The following is an 18,306-nucleotide window of genomic DNA, read 5'->3' on the forward strand; positions in this document are numbered from 1 at the left end:
TGGGCCCTTCATCCCTCCCCTCCATCTTTGAAATCCAATTCCTTCTGTACTCTTCACTCCATCCCCTATCCCCAAAACAAAGCAGGATCTTTTACACCTGTTAACTAATGCATCTTCATTCTAAATAAAATAATACATTTACATGAAAATGTTACTTAAACCAGACATTTATTTTCTAAGACATTCTCCCAAAACACAAAATGAGAATTAGTTTCCCTAGATGAACACTTTCCAGCATGAACAAGCTGGTGAGGGGGTAGTTTTTTGTTTTATTTTGTTTTTGCCGAGAGACCCTCTTGAATCACAGTAAGCCCACACCATAGCATATTTAGTCAGTCCTCTCAGGGTAATGCATATCCAGAAGGAGGGCAGAGAAAAATAAGGAGCTGTTATCAAATTTGTTAGGTATGATAACTGTATTGTGATTATGTCTAAAAATATCCTTATCTGTTAGAAATGCATAATAAGGTATTTGGATGGAATGATGTGATATCTGAGATTTGTTTCAAAATACTTTAGTTTGTTGGAAGAACAAGTATTATGAAAATGTCCACTACCCAAAGCAAATTACAGATTTAACACAATCCCTAACAAAATGCCAACAACATTTTTCACAGAACTAGAACAAATAATCTTAAAATTTGTATGGAGCCACAAAAAACCCTGAATAGCCAAAGCAATCTTGAAAAAGAACAAAACTGGAGGTATCACAATCTCAGATTTCAAGATACACTACAAAGCTGTAGCTATCAAAACAGTATGGTACTGGCACAAAAATAGACACATAAATCAACGAAACAGAACAGAGAGCTCAGAGAGCATGATTATATGGTCAATTAATCTTCGACAAAGGAGGCAATGGGAAAAAGACAGTCTCTTCAACAAATGGTTCTGGGAAAAGTGGACACCAACATGAAAAAGAATGAAACTGGACCACTTTCTTACACCATACACAAACATAAATTTAAAATAGATTAAGGACCTAAATGTGAGACCTAAAACCATAAAAATCCTAGAAGAGAGCACAGGCAGTAACTTCTCTGACATCGGCTGTAGCAACATATTTCTAGATATGTCTCCTGAGGCAAGGGAAACAAAAGCAAAAATAAACTATTGGGACTATATCAAAATAAAAACTTCTGCACAGCACAGGAAACAATCCACAAAGCTAAAAGGCAACCTACTGAATGTGAGAGAGTATTTGCAAATGACATATTTGATAAAGGGTTAGTATCCAAAATACATAAAGAACTTACAAAACTCAACACCCAAAAAACAAATAATCCAATTTTAACATGGACAAAAGACATGAATAGACATTTCTCCAAAGAAGACAAATAGATGGCCAGCAGACATATTGAAAGATGCTCAACATCACTCATCATCAGGGAAATGCAACTCAAAACCACAATGTGATATCGCCTCACATCTGTCAGAATGGCTAAAATCAAAAACTCAAGAAACAACAAGTGTTGGGAAGGATGTAGGGAAAAAGGAACCCTCTTGCACTGTTGGTAGGAATGCAAACTGGTGCAGCCACTGTGGAAACCAGTATGGAGATTCTTCAAAAAATTAAAAATAGCTTTTGGTCTTTTAGTGATGCTGCAGGGGTGGCCGTTGTTCTCTGAGCTTTGCAATGTCACCCAAGGATGACAAGAAGAAGAAAGATGCCAGAAAGTCAACCAAGAAAGACAAAGACCCAGTGAACAAACCTGGGGGTAAGACTAAAAAGAAATGATCCAAAGGCAAAGTTCGGCACAGGCTCAATAACCTGGTCTTGTTTGACAAAGCGACATATGACAAACTCTGTAAGGAAGTTCTCAGCTATTAGCTTATAACCCCAGCTGTTGTCTCTGAGAAACTGAAGATTCGAGGTTCCTAGCCAGGGCGGACTTATTAAACTGGTTTCAAAGCACAGAACTCAAGTAATTTACACAAGAAATACCAAGGGTGGAGATGACCCAGCTGCTGGTGAAGATGCATGAAGAGAGCCCACCAACTGTACATTTTGAAAAATAAAACTTTATTAAATTAAAAATTAAAAACAGAATTACCCTATCATCTAGTAATTTCACTCCTGGGTAATTTATCCAAAGAATATGAAAACACTAATTCAAAAAGATATGCACACACTTATGTTTACTGCAACACTATTTACAATACCTATATTATGGAAGCAGCCCAAGTGTCCATCGATAGATGAGTGGATAAAGAAGAAGTGGTGTGTGTGTGTGTGTGTGTATGTATGTATATATATATATATATATATATATATATATATATATATTATTCACCATAAAAAGGAATGACATCTTGCCATTTGCAACAACATGGATGGAACTAGAGAGTATAATGCTAAGTGAAATTAAGTTGGTCAGAGAAAAACAAATTCCATATATGGAATTTAAGAAACAAATGAACAAAGGAAAAAAGAGACCATCCAAAAACCAGACTCTTAACTATAGAGAACAAATTGATGGTTACCAGAGGGGAGGCAGGTAGGGGGATGGGTGAAATAGGTGATGGGATTAAGAGTACATTTATCATGATGAGCACTGAGTAATGTATGGAATTGTATTACTATATTGTACACCTGAAACCAATATAACACTGTATGTTAACTATACTAGAATTAAAAATTAAAAAAAAAATCCAAAAAAAAACCCCACTTCAGTTGGAAGGAGGACAATGGGAGGAGAAATGAAACAAAATACTGGTAATTGTTGAGGGCAGGTGATAGGTATGTGAGAGTTCATTATTCTTTCCTGCCTTATGTATGTATAAAAATTTCTATAGTAAAATGGTTTTAAAAGAGCAAGAAACTGTTCTCTTCCTCACAGGTAGTCTTTTGCTTCTTCCGTTTTCCTTCATCGCACTTACTGTTGTCATTATACATTTTTGAGATTATTTAATGATTGTCTCTAACTAGACTTTAAGCTCCATGAGGATTACAAAGATGTTTGCTTAGCTCTAGTAGAATTGCTACTACCTCACAAAGTTTCTGGCATGTGACAGGCCTCCAACAAATATTAAGTAAATGACTTAGTCAATATGATAAGTCCCCATTGTGCACCTGGGTCAATATCAATAAATGCTCAATAAATAAAATGGGGGGGGAAGCCAGGAACCTTTGGATGAAGGAATTCAACATATTTACCTATATGTACCTACCATTTAAATTGACATGCTTTTCTATTTAAAGTGTAGTAAAAATGTCACAAAACAGATTTAACTTCATCTAGCTTGTCCTCACTTTACACATGTGATGTACTCAGTTAATAACTATAATCTCCATTTTATGATATGGAAACTATGGAACTAAAAAAGTTAGGAAACTTTTTCAAGGTCATGATGAAACAGAAGCACAAGTGAACAAAGCTCAGCTCTGTTCTCAGGCCTCATGCTGTTCCTAAAAGAACATGATTTTAGTCTCAGGAAAAATAAAACAATAAAAGAGGAAAGGGAGTACTGTATATATTAATTCAATCTTCAGTGGCTAAGAAACTTGAGTAGCTGTATGACAGTCTCAGGTGGAAATATTTTGACTTTGCCCAAAACAATTTCAAGGTTGAAGCACCTAGTAGTAGAGGAATTCTAAAAAGCAGAAGGTGAGGCATTTAGACAATAGGGAACAGAAAAAGGTGACACTTAAGCAATGTTTTGTTTTTTTTTAAACTGGGTAAATTGAAATAGTATAGCGAGGGACAACTAACAAGAAAATTCATAAAGAGAATAAGTACTAATACTAAGACATTAAGACACAAGTCCCCTGGGTTCCCAAATTTTATTTATCTCAAATATAATACTAGAATTAATGTTTCTATTTAATCATTATTTTATATAGAAGTAGCCTACTAAAATATCACTATGCTCCCAAATCCTTTTGAAATGGTTAAAATCCAAGTTCACCTTAATTTAGTAAAAGATAATGATGTGCACATTCAGAAAGGCAGAACTGCCAAATGTCTGCCATTAATGGAAACATAAACTATTTGTAAAACTAATCTTAATTCAGCCAATCTGAATGCTCTTGAGCTATGGTGCCAAAACATGTCACAGCCACATTTTTGGAGAACATTTAGAGACAAACTAATCAAAGTCTAAAATAAAGTCTGCCACAAAATCTAAAAAATTAAAATACCTAGTTTTAGCAAAAAACATTTTAAATATCCCAATAAACTTATTTTGGGGAGAGAGTCTGGAAAGATTTTTTTTTGTTCACATAGAGGGTTACAAAGAGGTATATGGCCTGGGTTGAATTCTACACTAGGTTACTCTACTGTTACTCAAGCATAATTACTACTCTTGGAGCTGCTACAAGGACTCAGGGCGTTCAGGTTTTCTCCTGTACTCTTTATATCATGGGTTGTCAAATCATGCTTCCAATTTGCAGTACATCATTCACTGCAGGGTAACAATTTACATATGCAATTTCCAAACAAGAATGAAAGATTTACTTGCCCCATGATGGCTTCTTTTCAACTTTTAAAATAATTTATAAAAGCGCCAGCTGAGCATGAATTCACATGCCCAAATAGTCTATCAATACCTTCAGCCTTTTAATGTAAGCAGTAAAAGGAATACTGTCCTCTGAAGGCAGACAACACTGCTGACCCACGCGAGGCATTGATTTGTAGTTGTTTTTCCACTGGGGTGATGTATTTGCACTCAGCTACTCACGGTGTCTACTAGGTCCCCCTGGTGACCGACAATACATGAAGGCAGTAGTAGGGTTCGAAGACACAGACCGGCAGCGGCACAGAGGGTGGAACGGGGAAATCATGAAAGATTAACACGCGAACAGTACACATGACATGACTGAGAATTACGTTTGCATTGCTGGGGTATTTGAGATCGGCACCAGACACTGTCCCGTTTCCTTTTAGAAACAAACACCCATCCGCCTCTTTCGGGCTTCTGAGTCCTACCTCCTATTTAAATCACGAGTGTGATGGAAAGACCGAACCAAGGGGCTCAGCACTAGACACACGTCGCTTCTCGGGGATTTGGGGAAACACTGATGTGACAAATTGCCATAATTTTCTAAAATATGGTGGAATGACACACCACCTCTCCTACCACCGACCGAAGACACAGAGTCGTGAAAAACCGACCTGCGGGGCCCAGAGGGGAGGGGGAGGAGAGCGCCAGACCAGGGAGCAGCCGGCGCACGTCCTGAGCCCAGGCTAAAGAGTCTCAACTATTAGGGGCGTAGGGTCGCACCCGGGTCACGTCTCGGGGCTCTCGGGATGCTAGGGGAGCCAGGGCGAGCCCGGGCGAGAAGACCCGGGCCCCGGAGCCCGGCGACTAGGGCGCGAGAGGCGCCGGGGCAGCCGTTGGGGGGCGCGGGCAGCGCCGCCGTAGGGTCTGCGGCGCCGGGGCTGCCGGGGAGGGCGCGCCGCCAGGTGCCGGACGGCAGGGGGCAGCGGGTTTCGAGCGGGCGCCGACCCAGGGAGGGAAGAGGGAGGCGGGCGAGTCCCGCGCGGCGAGGGAGGGCGCCCGGCGGGCTCGCCGCCGGCCTACCTGGAGGTAATAGGGTTTCCTTAGCCAGGCCCCCGGACAGAGACTCCTCGCCATGGTAATCACACATCGCCCCGCCGCGCCGCAGTCAGAGGCGTACCCGAGCGCTGGCGACCCGGCTCCCCGCCTTCCCCCTCTTCCCCGCCCCCAGCCCGCCCGGGCCCGCCCACTCCTCCGCCCCCGCCGCGGCGTGTGCCGCGCTCCCCCCGGCCCCGCTGCGGTGACGGCGGCCGGCTGCCCGAGGCTCGGCCTCCTGCTCCGCTCGCCCGGCCGCCGCGGCAGTGAGAGTCGCTGCTGCCGACTCCGCCATAAAGGGGAGTCGCGCCTTGCCTCGGCCGACACAAATCCAACTGCGCCTCGCGCTTAAAGGGGAGGCGTGCGGAGGAGGCAGAGGGCGCGGTGGAAGGCCGGGTGTTGCACGCCCCACGCGGGGAGGGGCGGGTCGAGCAGGGTGTGTACCGCGCGGGCCGGAGCGCCGACTCTTCGGACCTTGCGGACCTGGCGGTCGGCTCCCGGCTCCCAGCGCTGCTTCCGCTGCGCCTCCCGCCAACCCCGCTACTCCTCCAGCTAGGACTGACGTTCCCTTTGGACTGTGCTCCTTCAGTCGGGACGTGTCTGGGCGGGCTGCATGGAAATTTAAGGGAAGCTTGGGGTTCCTTGCATGGTGACGGGCTCGTTCTCCCTCGCGCGCGGCGGGGGGTGCGGCCGGGGCAGGGGGCGTCTGCCGCAGCCCGAAAGACCTAGGGGCGCAGCTCCTGAGGACTGGGCTCTGCGCTTTGTGGCGGAGCGAACGCAGACAGGGCTCCTCTCCGCTGAACTGAGAGTGCCCCCCAAAGCCATTTCTTCTCTTAACGGCCTTAAACTTTTTTAAATGTACTTTTTAAAAAATTCAGACTTTAAGTTTGTATTGTTCTCAAACATCTTCAGAGTTTTCCTGGCCCCACCCAGGAGCCCTGACTCAAAAGAAAAAAAGAAAAATAGTACTGAATTAAATGCAGTCCTGAAGATAGGAGACCTGGGACGTGGCATAGCTACTCAGTGAAGGCTACATAACGAAGGGTGTGGTGTCTTTCTTTTGACAGTGAAGTCCAAATAAGGGAAAAAAGAGCCACCCTAGTGGGAGAACAGCTGTTGATGAGAGAGACGCGAGAGATGCGTAATGAAGGAAGATGCGTTTTTGCTTCTTTTTACCCCACATACTACCTTTTCACGTGATGCCAACACAGTTTGGGTAGCCAGTTAGAACTCATTCTGGCCTGTTGCTCTGAGCAGTGTTTTCTCCAGAAGCAAATCTTTACTCAGTCATTGTGGTTTTTACCTAAACCTCGTTCTGGTGCTTTGCATTTCTGGAGGAAAAAAACAAAAAAAACCAAAAAACTTTGCACCTGCCCCTCCCCCAACCCACATACAGACACAGATGTTTTAAACCAGGGTGTGTGGGATTGCTTGCAGATAAATCCATTTTTCATTGATTTTCAGTTTGCGTTAAGAGAACAGTAATTTCTTGAGTTAGCTAAGAATGGATGCTACCTGTTTCATTCATTCATTCATTAATCCAATAAATACTAATTGAACACCGGGACATTGTTCTAGTTGGTTGGGTTATAAACCTGAACAAAACAGAAATCTCAACCCTTGTGAATATTACGTTTTCGGGGTGGGGTAACAGGCAATAAATAATAAATGTAGCAAATGAAATCAAATAGGGTAATAAAGCTGATATGGGATATAAAAATCAGTGGAGATGAGGGGCACTACAGGTGGTGTAGGTTTGAAGAGAAAGATCAGGAGTTCAATTTGGACATGTGACATTTGAGATCTATTAGAAATCCAAGTGAAGATCTTGAATAGGTAGTTGTATATTTGAGTCTGGTGTTAAAGATAGTGGCTCAAGCTAGAGATATTTGAGAAATACTAACATTTAGATGATATTTACAGCCATGAGACTGGACAAGATCACCAAAGGAGTGAATGTAAATAGGAGAGAACCAAGGATGAAGCTAGCAAAGGAGACTGAGAAGGAGCAGCCAGTGAAGGAGGAAAACCAAGAGAGAGGTGCCTGGAAGCCAGGTGAAGATAGTGTATCAAGGAGCAGTGAATGCTTATATGTGAGTAAGGACTGAGAACTAACCTTTGGATCTAGTACCATGGAGGCTATTGGTAACACTTCAGTGGAGCAATGGGAGAAAATTTGATCTGTGTGGGTTTAAGAAAAAATGGGAGGAGGGAATTAGGATGTCTAATACACACAATTCTTTTGAGAAGTTCTTGACAAAGGGGAGCCCAAAAATGAGCAGTAACTGGTGGTGGAAGTGGAGTCCACAGCAGAGTGACAAATTGGGAAAAATACTTGTTTTTGATGAGAATGATCTGGAAAAGATCTGGAAGATGAAAAATTAATGTAGGATCAAGAAGAGAAAATTGCTAGAGCAGTGTCAGTGAGTGGCAAAGAGTTTGGAATCTAGCACACAAGCGAAAGGATCTTCTGTAGACAGGAGCACAGGCTCTTCTATGGGAACAGGCAAGCAAGTGTGTAGGAGGGGTAGTGGGAGTCTGTGAAGTTCTCTTCTGATCATTTCCGTTTTCTCAGAGGCAAAGGAAGTAAGGTCATCAATAGAGAAGTGAAGAAGAGTAACTGAGCTTTGAGGAGAGAAAAGGTGTGAAGTAGTTATCTAGGAGAATGGGAAGATGAATGGACTAGGGAAAAATCATATGCTTACTGAGTGCCATAAGGACCCACTTGAGTTCATGGTCATGAATTTAACTGAGATAAGTCAGTGTGGTGGTGCCTTTTTTTGTCCACTAATAATTGGCTACCAGGATGCAGGCTCAGAATAGACTTAGAATTCTTTTTAATCAGGTTTCAGCAAGGAAGTTGAGAATATAACTAAGGGAGAGATTATGATTCTCCATGGAGTTTAGGATGAGGGAAGAATGAATATGGAGAGATTAAGGACAGAGAAAAGGTGGTAGGATCAATGAATTGCAAGTTTTTGAGGGACTGTAGGAGTCAGAGAATAAAAGGGAATTAGCTGGAAAGATAGATAGATAATAAAGAGTCTGACTCCATTTTTAAAATATTCATTGACAGCTTTCAAGCTCCACCTCTTCTCTTTTCCCTGTGCCGCACACCCAGGAAAATTGATAAGATGACTCTTTTGGTGCTGGTGGAAAGTACAAACCATGCAAGACCCAGCCCACTCGAGGGAACCTTCACCCTGGTCCTACCCCTCTATCACCATAAAACCCTAAGACAGTCTCCTTTCTCTGCTCCCTTAGACCACATTTGTACCAGCTTACGAGCCTGCTCTGCTCTCCACAGAGAGCTGCTTTTTGTGAGTAATAAAAATTTTTTTAAGATTTTATTTTTAAGTAATCTCTATACCCAACATGGGGCTCAAACTCACAACCCTGAAACCAAGAGCTACACGCTCCACCGACTGACCCAGCCAGGTGCCCCATACAACTTTTCATACTCTCTTGGTACGTGTGTGGCATCATCAGTATCGACATCCAAACCAAATCTGAGGTAGAGGAGTCCATCCTACTTCTGCAGAGTGACCACAGCAATATGGCTATTAGAGTGGGATGCATGAAAACAAGATTATGGAGAAGTGATGCAGTCTAGAGTGGAATGCAACAATGGCAGTGAGTGCCTAAGGAGTGTGGAATACAGTGTCATTGGAAGAGACTCAAGGAGAGTATCATAAGGATTATCTAGTATATATTGAAAACAAGACTTAGAATTAGGAAAGGTGCTAGAGAGGATGCCAGTAGCCAAAAGATAAAGTCCTTGAAAAATAAGGCAGAGTGATATATGAGTGAGTAGGTGACTACCACAATGAGGAGGGTGACAACATCAGGGGACATGAGTTAAAAAACAAAGCAAAGCAAATACTGGGCAGGGGGAGAAATTAGAAAAGAGAGAAGAAGAACAGCCTGAAAGAAGCAATGAACAGCAAGGAGGATTCCTATCCCACCTCCAAGTCCAGTGGAATGTTTCCTTTCTCTAGCTTATTGTAAGAATATAGTATGTAATACATATAACATATAAAATATGTGTTAATCAACTATTTATGTTATCAGTAAGGCTTCCAGTCAGTAGTGGGCTTTTAAGTTTTTGGAGAGTCAAAAGTTATGCACAGATTTTCGACTACATGGTGGCGGTGTTGGCACTCCTAGCCCCCATGTAATTCAAGGATCAACTGTATAGGAAAATCAAGATCAGTAATCTTTGAACTCTTTTGTTTATATAACCTCAAAAGAGCTTTGAAAAATACATCTATCCCCTTCTCATTTTTATATCAGTGTCCAAAATTTTTATCATAAAATAAAACAATTGTAAAGGAAGCAATTTCAATATTACACTGTAAATATTGGCATTTAAAAATAAGAGCCACACAAGTCTTAAGTATGTTCAGTGGGCTATAAATACCACAGCAGTTTGATACCATTTAAAGAGTAAATTAAAAAATTATTTCTTCAGCTATCCTAATTGAAACATTATTCCTTTTTCTTCTTCTTTAACTTTTATAATTCCATTTCCCTTATAGAATTTTGTCCTGTTATATATTTTTACAGATTCTAATTTATTTTTCAACCTGTCATACTTCCCTGCAATAAAAAAATAATTTGGCATGTTAATGCCGTTTACTTTCATTTTAAAAATTTTATTTTTGAATACATAATACTCTCATCTGTTTCAAAAAGAGAAACTAACTTAAAAGTGTAGATTGAGGAGTCTTTTTCCCACACTCATGCCTTTCTACCTTATCCCTACCCTACAAAGACAATCACTCATTAATTTTTAATGTATTCTTCCAGTGCCAGTGTTCCTTTATAAATAAAAACAAAATTGAATATGTATTTTGAGTTGAATATATATTTCATCCCCCCTTATCTTACATAAAAGATGAATTGCTTTATTACAGTTTTAAAAACTGTAGAATGGCAGTGTACTGATTAGATTAATGAAAATGTACTAATTAGACCAATATCAAATCACACCCCTGATAAGAACTCTTCCTTTACCTTTTACCTTAAGTGTGGGGTTGGGTCACCAATTCAACTCACATTCTTCAAGGACGTTTCAAAAACCTATGGTGCTTTTAGTTTTTTGGATTCAATACCAATAAGAGCCAAGGTTGCAAATGGCAGTCCTAGGCAGGCATGTTTTGTTTGGGTGGTTCAACATTTACAGATTGGGACATTTCACATAAAGATCCAGATTTCTGACTCTTGTGAAAATTGGATGATCAGCTAACTCACTGTTTCATTCACTCAACAACAATGAGTTGGCGTCTGAGTACAGCATCCTCCTCTTTTCTGGGCCTGTGCTCTACAGTTTGCCACAGTTACCCCCCTCACTCCCTAATGTTTCTGCCTCAGCCCCCAGCACTTATATCTCTTTCCAGGCTGCCTACAGGCATCTGAATTTGTGACCTCTGAGTTAACCTCCTTGTGAGTGATTTGGGAAAGTAGACACAATCAGGAGTTTCTTTGAAGCTTCAAAATGGGAAGCAGGAAAGGGACTAGTGGAGAGAATAGAAGGGAGATTAGGCTCTGAACTAGTGATTCAATTAAAAAAGAACCCCTGGTTTATGTGAAATTCCCCAGAGAACAGAATAGACAAATTATTTACACTGTGTCCTGGGGTACAAATTCAGTCACCACCATCCACTAGAATGGTAAGGCAAGGTGGTGACTGAATTTGCACCCCAGGGAAAAATGAAGTCTGTTGTGACTTAGTCATGAGAACATAAGACTAAAATGAGAGACAGGGCATTAAAATAAAAAAAATTAATAGAAAGGAAGGAAAGAAGGAAACTAAAATGAGAGATAAGGCACATATTTATCTTCTATGAAAAGGCAAATTGAATATTGATTTTTAAAAATACAATGATTCTCTAATTGCTGATATCACCACCAAATATTATGAATCTATTGTGTCCAAAATATTTATAAAATGATGTTAGGAGTATAGAACACAAGAAATTTAAAAGGAAGTAGGGCAGGCATTTTGTGTCTGGTTTTTTAATATTTAATTTAATTTAAAGGAATGATTAGAATTTGACAGTAAATTCTAATTCATTATTGTGTCCTTAATACCTAGCACAGCACCTGGCATATAGAAGATAATCCATAAACATTTGCTGAAAGGATGAATGAATAAATGAGGCTGCCAGGAGGACAAAAAATACAAAAACAGAATAGGTTTTAAAGATGTTTTAACTTAAAAGCAACATTCAAGATCTGAAACAGAATTATGAATGACAATCTATATTCCATTGTTCATTCTTATTGGTACATTCCCTGAAGAAATATTGTGGGTTTTTTGGAACAGTTCCTCAAGAAAATAAACAGCCTATAATAATTTGATGCTAAGATTTCATCTGACTTGAGGCATAACACTGTAATTCTGGAAATTGAAATTCCCCCAATGAAAACATGGCACTGAAAGACTTCTATTGAGAATTCACGATGACTATAGCAAGCATGTCAGAAATTATCATATAAAACTTGTCACATGCCTGTGATGATGGCATTTCTTAGAACACCTTTGGATTAATCATGAAAACAACTATTCTCTGAGCAGCTGCTGGAAGAAAAAAAAACTTGTCACATGGAAGTTATTGAAGGGTTTACTTTGTTATGGTGGGTTGTGGTCTTCAGCAGGATATCAACTTGTCCTGAGACAGAATATTTTCAGCCTCTGGCAATAGTCTCAGGGTCTCCTATAGAATAACTGTCAATGTCATAACATTCAAATAGCATTCTACAATCTGGTTTCCCTATTTTGTGTATAAGGATATGCCATGCTCTCTACAGAAGGGGGAAATTGCATAGAGACTTCAGCAAGAGGTGACCTGATAGCACACTCCCAGAGCCCTGCTTATTAGGGTGATTTGTAGTGTGGTCTTCCCTCTGAAGACCAACCCTAAATATTTCCCAGTTCTCTTGAGCACAGGAATAACCATCCAAATCTAGGGAACATCCAATTCTCTCAGATGACAGCAGAGATCTTAGGAGACCCAGATGTTTCCTCACTGATTGCCCCCAGTAAAATCCAGTCCGAACCAACCAATTCAGAAGATGTAATAAGGGTCCAGATTTCTTGTGGAGCATATTCCTTATCTCTTTCCAAGTTCTTTTTTTTTTTTTTTCTCTCTCTCTCATTTTCTTCAGTGTTTATCTGGAGACAGATAGATTTTTGTTTGTCTGGTTCCGCCACTTTCTCGCTGTGTGACCTCCTTGGGCAAGTTACTTAAAATCTCCATGCCTTAATTTCATCTTTAGTAGTAGGTCAGTAAACCTGTGTGACAATTAAATTAAGCTGTATGTTATAAAGTTCTTAGCATAATACCTCACGCAGGGTAAGTACTACACACACATAGATGCCTAAAATGCCATGCTGGAAAACCATGGGCAATCACTTTTTTTTTAAGTGAAAAAAACAATAAAAGGAGTTTTTCACTTCAAAAGCATAATTGGGTAAATAGACAAATTTACAACCATTCCTGTGAAATTTGTTATTGAACAAATTCATGGAGCACCAACATCTTTAACCAACCTTCCCTAAAAGCTTTAGGTAAAAATCCATCTTTGAGTTTTAGGGGAATGAGCTTTTCCACACAAATTAATTTTCCTTTTTTTTAAGATTCATTTATTTTAGTGGGGGAGGAGCAGAAGGGGAGGTAGAGGGAGAGAGAGAATCTCAAACAGCCTCCCTGCTGAGCACAGAGCCTGAAATGGGGCTTGATACCACACCTTGAGATCATGACCTGAGCTGAAATCAAGAGTCACCCACTTAACTGACTGAGCCAATCAGGTACCCCCACAAATTAATTTTCTTAGTAAACAAAACTAGTCCCTTAGTACCAACTAGTACCAGTACCAACTCTTGTAAAAATTTTGACCATTGTTACATTAACAGAAATCTTTTTGAACTATGTCACCTATGTCCCTGTCTTATTAAACAAATTATAATAAACACAGTTTAACAATTTCTTGATGCTATAGGATCATACTATATAGAATCACATATCTGCCATCTTGGGAGTAGGCTGGGTATGGCCCACTGATAACAGAGAAGGGAAGCGAACCAGTCTTGAACATATCCACTGGGATAGGATTGGAACTTGGGATTACTGACATATTAATAGGTATTCAAAATATTTCAAGGTATCAGGCCATAGTTCATAAAGGCATTTGTCAGTGGGTGGCCCAAGGCAGCAGTCGAACACATAGTCAAGTTGACACAAAATCAAATAGCTCAGAGGGAGATAGTTCTCTGGGATTCAGACCAGCAGACCGGAGGTGGTAAGGCAGATTGTCAGGTTCTATAACCACAACCTGTGTAAAGGGCAGGGCTCCAAACCTGGAGGTGATGGCTGTGCTGGGCAGACAACTGGAAGATAAATTGTGGAATAGAGACCAAGGGAAAGGTTTAATTGTAAGAGTAGGGACACATGAAGAGAGTTAAAGTCTAGGATATTATCAAGGTGAAACCAGTACAAGGATGACTTGACCCTAGGTCGTAGACTGTGGGGCTGGAATCAGTTAAAAACCTTTCTCGGGTAAGGAGATGTTGGCTAATTTGCCCAAGCCCATGCTATGAAGCTGCACAGCCAGAACTGTACCACAGGATATCTGACTCCCTACATATTTCTGCTGCTTTGCTTGGTTCACTTTAAAATAAAACAAGGGGGGCGCCTGGGTGGCTCAGTCGTTAAGCATCTGCCTTAGGCTCAGGTCATGATCCCAGGGTCCTGGGATCGAGCTCCGCATCGGGCTCCCCGCTCAGCGAGAAGCCTGCTTCTCCCTCTCCCACTCCCCCTGCTTGTGTTCCCCCTCTCATTCTGTCTCTCTCTGTCAAATAAATAAATAAAATCTTTAAAATAAAATAAAATAAAATAAAATAAAGGTTATACTATTCTGGAAAATATAGAAATGACTGGCTTTGTTTTTCTGATTCCAAGAAAAATTCCAATGGTAAAATTCTAGAGTCACATAATTAATTTATAATTTTTGATGGGATAAGAGTGAGTTGCCACTTTATTTTTTTTAAAGATTTTATTTATTTATTTATTTATTTGAGAGAGAGAGAGAGAGAGCACAAGAGCAGGGTGAGGGGTAGAGGGAGAAGCCGACTCCCCACTGAGCAGGGAGTCCCATGCAGGGCTTGATCCTGGGACTCTGGGATCATGACCTGAGCCGAAGGCAGACACCTAACAAACTGAGCCACCCAGGCACCCCTGCCCCTTTATTAATAAGAAAAATATATTGATGATATGGAATGGCTTGCTACATGTGTACCTTAAGAATTAATTCTTTTAATAAAATAAAAAAAGAATTCTTTTAAATTCCTACAACCTAAATTTAAACTTTTTTTTAAAGATTTTATTGAGAGAGAGAGAGAGAGCACATGCACAAGTAGGAGGGAGGAGTAGAGGGAGAAGCAGACTCCCCACCGAGCAAGGAGCCCAAAGTGGGTCTTGATCCCAGGCCTCTGGGATCATGACCTGAACTGAAGGCAGTCACTTAAACTGAGCCACCCAGGTGCCCTAAAATTAAACTTTTCAAAAGGAGCCTGTATATCCTTATGAAAATAGCACAATTCAATTAGATTTGAAATTAAACACTAGTTTCAAATTTGGTACCCTAAAAATACATTATTATAAGTGTTTATGAATGTGAAGATATTTACCCATTAAAAATATCTAAATTCACATGTTCAAAATTTGGTAATAAGCTAAAAGCATTTAGTTCAAAGGAACAAAATTTTCTTGACGTGAAAAATAGAATATTATTAAGAATCAATGATCTCTCAGGGTTCTCATTTTAAATTCTTCTTAGATGATTATTATTTTATTGCCTGTATTACCAACAACAAATATCTTTCTTTTGAATCCAGATCTTTTTAACTTTATGTTCCCTATTACTGCCTTCCTGAGATTCAGATCTAAAGGAGGCTAGTAACCCTCCGCTCCAATCCTGCATTTCCTTTTTCCAAAAGGGTATTTCCTCTTGCTTGTTCCACCTAAAGCTCGAAAAATGTCAGTTCTGGAATTGTGAACAATGGTGGTGCTTTGCAAAAACAGGTTAAAAAAAATCAAACAGGTAAGGGAAACTGGAGGTGGATATCTGCTAGGCAGTGGGCAAGCAGGCATAGAAAAACAGAAGTCGAGAAGTACACAGAAACCAAAGGACAGGAAAAATCAGTATCTAAGAATCAAAGACAGGTGGAATTCAGAGTGTGCCAGAAATCAGGCAGGAACACCAAATTGACCAGAAATCCCAAAAGAATGCTTTAAGAAACAGGAATGCCAAAAAGCCAGGCAGATAGGAACTCGGTGAGCAAAAAGGTGATCAGGAGGTAAGAGCACAGCCTATGCAAGAGGTCTGGATAACAGAGCCAAGCACCTAGACAAAGAAGTCAATAAGGAAACCTTGATTCTCCAGCCAAACGGTATCCAGCTTGGTACTGTCAGGAGAAGTAGGGAAAAGGAAATCTAGTTGCTCAGGGAAGATGGAATGGGGCCAACCAGAGCAGGTCCTCCTTTTTTCCTTTTGTTAACACAAGATTTGACTGCATGACTAGATAGCTGGCTAATATTCTTCGCTTTCGGACACTTTTATCCAAATAAGAATTCACAGCACTCTGTTGCTCTCTTCCTAGGTGATGTGGCATTCTTAATTGGTTCTCACAGATGCTACACTGATTCAAGTCTTGGCAAGAGATTTACAGCATCTTAGGACAAGTTGAGAACTGAAAATAGATCCTGTCCATTGACTCATCAGGATTGTAGAGCTTGCTTCTTAATAATCCTACACCAAGTTAGAACTCATGTCTGAGACATCCTACTCTATCCCAGTGTTGGTCTGATTTTGTTCCAAAGGTAGTTTTCTTATTAAAACAGAAGCATTGACAGCTGGGACCATGTTATATTCTCCCTCTTTAGAGAATGCTAGCCAAGTTCTACAGATATGGAAGTCTGGTGACATTTCCCTCCTCTTTATAAAGTACAGGTCTTGCAGAACCCACTCCCTGTCAAGGCCAACTGGAGAAACAGAATCTTTTATCTTCATTGGCAGAAGGGTTTATCTATTTCATTTCCTTCTTTTAAGCTGGGGGACCAGTCCCCCTCATATGTGGTTTCACTTCCCACAGTTTCAGTTACCATGGTCAACCACAGTCCAGAAGTAGATAATCCTTTTCTGATGTATTCTCAGAAAGTCAAAGTAGCCGAACACTACATCACAGCGCCTTTGTCATTCACCTCACTTCATCTCATCACATGGACATTTAATCATCTCACAACGTCCTAAGAAGGAGGGTGATATATAGTACAATAAGCTATTTTGAGAGAGAGACCACATCCATATAACTTTTATCACAGTATATTGTTACAATTGTTTTATTTTATTATTGTCATCATTAATATCTTACTGTGCCTAATTTATATATTAAACTTTATCATAGGTGGGTGTGTATAGGAAAAAAGATAGTATATATAGGGTTTGGTACTATCCCTGGTATCCACTGGGGGTCTTAGAACATATACCTTGCAGATAAGAGGTAGGGAAACTACTTTGATGGATAAGTGACTTTCTGGACATGACTTATCTCATGGGGGTTGATAGCAGAAGTTGAGGGCATTTCCTCGGGAGATAAGATTTCTTTTACATGAGGTTCATGGAATGAGGACTGGTGGATCCAGTTTTTCCTTTCCCTCCTCATTGTCACTACAAGGTCTGACAGGCAACTCTGCACCACATCCAGTTTTGTTGAGGTCTCTGTGGTGAGTGATAGTTTTGTGGGTTTGGATCAGACTACCTGAGTTTGAATTCCAGCTCTATAATTTTCTAGCTGTATGTTTTTGGGTAAGTTACCTAATCTCTCTGGTCACTAGTTTTCTCATCCCTGAAAGGTGAAAAATGATACTTAAGTCATAGGCTTCTTGTATGGATTAAACAAAATAACATATCTGAAAGTGTTTTGCATATTGGGAGTTTTCTGTGAACATCAACAAATCTGTTAAGGAAAAGCTTTGGTACCTGAAGGGGGTGGGGCATACACTGTTCTCTCTTGGCCATACATCACAAGACTATTTCCATGTGAGACTGTTCTTTCACAGTGCATAATTTGGTTAAAAGACAAAAAACAAAAAAATCTCCCCAAAGGCCTTTCTTAAAAATAGATGGCTTGTCTCTTGGGCAAATGGAAATTTCCAGTATGCTGACCCCTAGAGAAAGTTTAGCTTAAATCCCCTGTAACTTTTTAACGGTAGCTTGGTAGGTAGCTCAGCATCACCATGCACTTAAAGATCCGTTTTCTACAGCCAAGGAAACAGGCTTAGAAAATTTAGATCATTTATCATAGCTCACGCAGTTAGTCATTTAAAACTGTTCAGTGGTTTAGTAGGTTGCACTTGCATACTGCTGTAGCCTCAGCTAACACCACTGTCCCACAAATGTTTGCATTTAGCCACATGGTTCTTCTTTCAGTTCCTCCATTGCACTGTGCTACTCTGCCCCATGGCTTTTGCACATTCTGTTCTCACTTCCCAAAATGCTTCTGCCTCTCCTTCTCCTCTTCCCAAACTCCTCGCTGTCCTGCAGATATCAATTCAAACAAGTCTTCCCTGACTCCCAAGACAAGTTCTGATCCCACATCACATGCTCCCAAAACCTGTTCATGACCTGTAATGACATTTGTGGGATTATATGATAAGTGCCTTTTTTCACTTCTAGATTATAAGGCTTATGACTTTTTTTTCACTAACC

At 40.5% G+C, this 18,306-nt stretch overlaps 1 long non-coding RNA gene, 1 other non-coding gene and 1 pseudogene across 3 annotated transcripts in view; 2 read left to right on the top strand and 1 right to left on the bottom strand.

The window, feature by feature from the left end:
- LOC145721319 (uncharacterized) overlaps positions 1-5,621 on the bottom strand; it is a 101,744-nt gene extending 96,123 nt beyond the window's left edge. For both annotated transcript variants that reach the window (XR_014144991.1, XR_014144993.1), the window contains exons 1-2: positions 5,524-5,621; positions 4,550-4,698 (exon numbers count right to left, since the gene is read on the bottom strand). This is a non-coding gene — a long non-coding RNA (uncharacterized LOC145721319). The remainder of the gene's footprint in view (positions 1-4,549; positions 4,699-5,523) is intronic.
- On the top strand, positions 1,629-2,020 carry LOC102742843 (small ribosomal subunit protein eS25 pseudogene; annotated as a pseudogene).
- A 6,429-nt stretch (positions 5,622-12,050) lies between the features above and the next one.
- Positions 12,051-12,116, top strand: LOC115938150 (small nucleolar RNA SNORD58). The gene has a single exon (XR_004073346.1). It is a non-coding gene; the product is annotated as a small nucleolar RNA SNORD58 (small nucleolar RNA).
- Positions 12,117-18,306: the final 6,190 nt, after the last annotated feature.

This window comes from Leptonychotes weddellii, chromosome 4 (genome assembly GCF_054177405.1).
Source record: "Leptonychotes weddellii isolate Sample4059 chromosome 4, ASM5417740v2, whole genome shotgun sequence".
NCBI classification, from domain to species: domain Eukaryota; kingdom Metazoa; phylum Chordata; class Mammalia; order Carnivora; family Phocidae; genus Leptonychotes; species Leptonychotes weddellii.